This window comes from Nicotiana attenuata, unplaced genomic scaffold, assembly GCF_001879085.1.
Source record: "Nicotiana attenuata strain UT unplaced genomic scaffold, NIATTr2, whole genome shotgun sequence".
Taxonomy (NCBI): domain Eukaryota; kingdom Viridiplantae; phylum Streptophyta; class Magnoliopsida; order Solanales; family Solanaceae; genus Nicotiana; species Nicotiana attenuata.
Genome location: NW_017670349.1, coordinates 780,920 through 787,131, shown reverse-complemented (window position 1 = coordinate 787,131; position 6,212 = coordinate 780,920). Strand labels below are relative to the sequence as shown.

The following is a 6,212-nucleotide window of genomic DNA, read 5'->3' as shown; positions in this document are numbered from 1 at the left end:
TTGAAACTGAAGTTTAAGAAACTTAGTTTCTGAAGAGATATATTTATTAATTTTCTTCTTTTTGGACCAAAGCTCGATCTCAGCCTCAAATGTTTCGACCTAGCAAAAGAAAAAAGAATTTTTGAGATATTGGCAAACTTCAATTCTCAAAATACTTCACAAGTAAGAAGTTAGATTTTTAGACGGATTATCCTAAATTCTTATAAATATCATCAGAATTACTAGGTAGCTATTGAATTTAAAGTCTTCACGTCTAGATCTTAAGAAAATGTGTTATCCATCAACTACAACACAATCCTTAAACAAATAGCTACCAGTTCATATGTTAAAAATGAGCTTTAACGAACAATCCCAAAGCGTACAAATAGATCAACACTCATACAAGGTAAAATATAACGAATGATGAGAAGGAAAGAAAAGGAAGAAAAAGGAAGTCATAGACGTCCCCAAACGTTTAACGTATTTTTCTTGCTATCCGGTGCATTCTAAGAGTAGGGGATATGTTGACTCTGTGTGTGGATATGGGCAAAGACTCCATGTCGCTCCATCTGCATATGCAAAAATAGAGAACAAAACAAGAATTAGAATTAAAGAGGTCAATTTCTAGAAGTGCTGCAGAGAAGGTCAACATTAAAAAATAAGCAGAAACAAAGCAATCAGCAATCATATCGGCATTTAAATTATTTAAATAAGCTATAATCTTAACACCTCATTTATTCTTACTTAAAGACTCTTCCCAGGTACTCTCACAATATACCAAATCACAAAAGTGTTCAATATATTAAGCCTTTGACTTTAGTTACCACGTTCCAGAAAATCTGGGAACAAACACTAGTAATATTAAGACTTATAGATATATTTTTTATACTCCTATAAGGTTTTTTTCAGATCTTTAGAAAATAAGTGCTAACACCTAAAAGAGAATATGAGAGCATACATCAAAGTTTCATAGCAGCACATGCTTCTAGCTATAGTCTATTTCACTACGAGCATTATTAATGCTATTGTCATGGTATGTAAGTCATGAAGGAAAAAACTACAGAATATCAATGCTTATTCTCAATAATTAGATAAGTTTTTTTATGTACTTATAACATGGAAGGAAATAGAAAGTCTCCGGCTAAACAAAACGGAACCAGTCCTTCCAGCACCAGTTATATTAGACAAGTTGCAACAAAATTTATGGAATAATTCGTTGTAACAGAAAACATGAGTCATGGCGCTGCCCTCGACACATTCAAGCATAGGGTTCATATTCAAGTCAAGGTTCAACTAGAATGTACGACATGCCAAACATTTAGCACTCATAGGGTCATGTAAAGGACACATTTTAATTCCACAAGATTTCAAGGTCATGGATTTTGATCTTCCCACTTTCTTTTAATTAAAATAAACCCTTTATTGGTTAATATAGGGTCATGAAATGCAAAACAAACTATGATTTAACTTTGCTATACCTATTTACTGGTTCATCGAAATACAAAGTTCTTCTATCATAATTTTAACTAATAGAGTTCAAATAGTTATGTGAATATAGATCCGAGACTGTTCTTTCTAAGAAGGCAACCACCAGATTTTGCACTCCTATTATTTTCTTTCGGTCACTAGTGTAGATTCATAAGTAATCCATTCAGCCTAACTGATTATTTCAAGGTCATGGATTTTGATCTTACTACTTTCTTTATTTACATGCTTGAGCGACCATCATAGCAAACTTACACTTACAGATATTTAATCATGGGTTCTACTATGTTGAATTGGATAATTATATTTGTGTCCTCTTAAGTCTAACAATGCATTATCTAAAAAGGTTCATTCAACACACGTTCATACACTATTCTTACTTAGATATTTCAGCTACATTTAACCATATTGCTAGCATAGAAACCTAAAAGAAAATCAGATCCAAAAGCTACACTTGTTTGATCAAGCAAGCAACAGATGAATACGAAAAGCAAAACTCTATGCGCACCACTCTGTTATATTAACATTATCAAAGACAATATTTTCTATAGCCAAATAAAGGGGAAATCTCACATGATTTCTACTGGAACAAAATGACACATTTTACATCTAAAACAAAATATTGAAAGATTAAAATTTAGAAGGAAACTGACCTTTTGCGGTGCAGTGAACTGGGGCGTCTTCAAGGGACTATCTCAGGCCTTGAATTCGCTAACCCGGAAGGCAATAAATCGCCGAAAAATGCCAAGCATTGCCAGGAACAAACAGAGACGGAGAAGTAAGAAAGAAAGCTAAAATTTCTCTGTTTTTTGAGTAGAATGGCGGTTGAAGCTTGATCTTAAACTAGTATGGATTGCAAGTATTTATAGAGAGATTCTAGGGTTCCTCAAGGACTGATTTGGGCGGGATTTTTGCATCTTCAAAATGGTGAAAGAGCCGTTCCAATTTTCAAAGGGGTGAAGAAAAGCTGGGGAGATCAGAAACGCGTGCGAAGAATCCCAAGCTTTCTTGCATAAAAAAGGCAAAAGTGAAAAGTGCAGATTTAACTTTATTTTGAGTCTTATAAAATTTGGTAGAGAATAAAGAGAGAGGAGAGAGGAGAAGGGAAAGGTCTTCTGAAACGGTAAAGGGGACTCAGGACAAATGCTTAGAGTGATGGGATTTAGGTAAAGTATTCAATCTAATTAATTGGAGATATTTTGGAATACAAAAATAGGGTAATTTTGGATTGGGCTAGTATAGTGGGCAGATTTAGGCTAGACTTTTGGCTTGGACTGCTGAACATTTTCTTCTTCCTTATACATTCTTTGAGCTTCTATTTAAAATAATTTTATTAGCCACATTATATAATACTACATAATAATATTGGTTAAACTATTTAATGTTACTTAAAATAGTTATGGAAGCTAGCATTTAAATTTAAGAAATAACTTACACTAATTGTTAAGTAAAATTTCATCACAAAAAAATTATTAATTAATTATGTAAAGAGAAAAAATGTATTTTTTTAGAAATAATAGTAATAGTAATTATTATAATAACAATAATAGATATAACTAGAATATTTTTAATACTAATAATAACAAATAGGTATAGTTTGTATTAAAAATATAGTAGAACAACTACCTTATATTATTAGTGATATTAGAAGATTAAAGAAGTAATTTGAAAGAAAGGAGGGACAAAATTGGATGTCAACAGCTGCCCCTCTTTGACCGAAGACGATGAAAGAGTTTTTGGGCAAAGAAATTTACCTGGTAGCCAATTTTGTCCTGACTTATAAATGCGAATCAAAGTGTTGGAAGGAATATGAAAGGAAGTTTGGAAAGCTTATGGAACAAAAGTAAATTTTAGAGAGTTATGGCCGAACTCTAATTTTTGAATTGCCTACATACCTCGGGGTTCACAAGGATCAGGCCATATGTAGTTCTAGATTTATGGTGCCCTGGAGTAGGACTCAACTATTGATGTGGATCTTAAAATGCTGCCCCAGTGTCGAATTATAGAGACACTAGGTACCATGATTGAAAAAAGATGTTTGAAATAAGGATTTGATTAGAAATTTTGAGAGTCAAGTCGAGTGGAGTACGAAGTAAATCCTTAACCTTTGTTCGAGAGTTTGGTATTCCACTCCAACAAACTGCCCCAGTTCACTGCTAAGATATAGTTCCACGTTGCGCTATATTTCCTGCAAAGCTTAACAATGCTAAAAATGTTCGTTAGGAAATAACATGCAATATGGCATTAATTTAATCTGATGAAAATAATATTAGGCATCGATTCATAAGAAAAGCGAATTTATTGTGCAAACATATAACAATATAATTTTATGGTGACATATTTCATGGTCGGCAATGGCACATGAAAATTTAATTTATAAAGATAAATGCATTTGACAATGATTTATGAAGGATAATATATTTCAGCAATGCAGATGCAATTATGACCACTTGGATCGAAATAAATTAAATATCCTTTTGAGGAAGGAATAACTTCAATATTCTATATGAGGGCGGATGGACCCGATATCCTATTTGAGGGCGGATAGACCCGTTATATCCTATTTAAGGGCGAATAGACCCGATATATCCTATTTGAGGGTGGATGAACCCGATATATCCTATTTGATTGCGGATGGGCCCGATATATCCTATTTGAGGGCGGATAGACCCTAAATATTTAATTAAGGCAAATGTGCTTAAATGTCCTAATAAAGGCGGACGAGCCTAAATGTCCTATTAAAGGTGGACAAGCCTAAATATCATAAAGGCAAGCGTGCTTAAATATCCAATTAAAGACGGATAAGCCTAAATATTTAATGCATAAATGTCATGTTAAAGGCGGACAAGCCTAATATCATATTAAAGGCAAACGTGCTTAAAATTCAATTAAAGGCGGATAAGCATAAATATTTAATGCGTAAATGTCCTGTTAAAGGCGGACAAGCCTAAATACAATATTAATAGGCAAACGTGCTTAAAAATTATCACGATCCGGATTTTCTACCCTCGGGAGTCGTGATGGCGCCTACTAATGTGAGCTAGGCAAGCCAATTCTTTGAACTAATTACTTCATTATCCAATTATTTCCTTTTAACAATCCTAAAGCAATAACGTGTAAACAGCGAAAAATTTAGAATAAGCGGAAGAAAGCAATAAAATATCTGAACATGTAGCTATTACAACCGATTAAGCCTTAACCACCCAGAACTGGTGTCATAGTGTCATAGACGATCTAACAGTAATAAATACAAAGTCTGAAAATAAAAGATATACTGTCTCAGAATCAAAGAGTTAAAACAGGAAATAAGTGATAGAGGAGACGCCAGGGCCTGCAGACGCCTGCACGTCTACCTTGGATCTCTGCGTGGACTGAAGGTAGCCACTCAATCAACAGCACTGGGATCTGCACAAAAGAGTGCAGAGTGTAGTATCAGCACAACCGACCCCATGTGCTGGTAAGTGCCTAGCCTAACCTCGGAGAAGTCGTGACGAGGCTAGGACCAGACTACCAAATAAACTTGTGCAGTTCTATAATATACATCGGAAAGTAAAGCAGAAATAAAAAAGTAAAGATGGGAGGGGGAAAGCATGCTTCGGGGAATAACACGTAAAACAGAATATCAAGAGAATTATAAAGGAACCAAAATCCAACTACTAACAAGGATAAGGAAAACAAAGGCAGAATTCACTTTCATTTCACATCTTGTTGCAGGCGTGCAACTCGCTCCATTTCATGAATCTCGTTGTAGGCGTGCAACCCGCTCTCATTTCATATATCTCGTTGTAGGCGTGCAACCCGCTCCCATTTCATATATCTCGTGGAAGGCGTGCCACCCGCTCCCATTTCATATATCTCGTGGCAGGCGTGCCAACCGCTCCCATTTCATTTATCTCGTGGCAGGCGTGCCACCCGCTCCCATTTCATTTATCTCGTGGCAGGTGTGCCACCCGCTTCCATTTCATTTATCTCGTGGCAGGCGTGCCACCCGCTCCCATTTAATTTATCTCGTGGCAGGCGTGTCACCCGCTCCCATTTTATTTATCTCGTGGCAGGCATGTCACCCGCTCCCATTTCATTTATCTTGTGGTAGGCGTACCACCCGATCCCAGTTACAAATCAACAACAACCACAAAGAAACCCGGCAAGGGAACAAGAGCAATACAACAACATCCCGGCAAGGGAACAAGAATATCAAAACAAACGTCCCGGCAAGGGAACAATGATGATAGTAACATGTGAGGCACAATAAACCACAACGGAGTCATAACAATTATAATACAAGACTCACGGGCATGCTTGATACCGACGTATAGATACTCGTCACCATGCCTATACGTCGTACTCCACAATTAACACGTAGCTAATAAGACACGACTCCTAATCCCTGAAGCTAAGGATAGACCAACCACTTACCTCGATGTCACAAACACAATTCACGTCTCAACTATCGCTTTACCCCTTGTTTTCACCACCAATTCGCTCGTATCTAGTCACAAGTTACTTAATTACATCAATAAAAGCTAAATGAATCAATTCGAATGCATGAAAAATGAATTTTCCAAAGTTTTACCCAAAAAGTCAAAAATCGCCCCCGGGCCCACATGGTCAAAACCCGAGGTTCGAACCAAAACCCGATTACTCATTCCCCTACGAACCCAAATATATAATTTGGTTTGAAATCGGACCTCAAATCGAGGTCCAAATCCCCAATTTTTGAAAAACCTAGGTTCTACCCAAAACAACCA

The 6,212-nt window shown here is 36.1% G+C and overlaps 1 long non-coding RNA gene across 1 annotated transcript; it reads right to left on the bottom strand.

Annotated features, from left to right (window-relative positions):
- Positions 1-232: 232 nt before the first annotated feature.
- Positions 233-2,626, bottom strand: LOC109238208. The gene is made up of 2 exons (XR_002069710.1): positions 2,118-2,626; positions 233-548 (listed from the first exon to the last, which is right to left on the bottom strand). It is a non-coding gene; the product is annotated as an uncharacterized LOC109238208 (long non-coding RNA).
- Between the last annotated feature and the right edge of the window lie 3,586 nt (positions 2,627-6,212).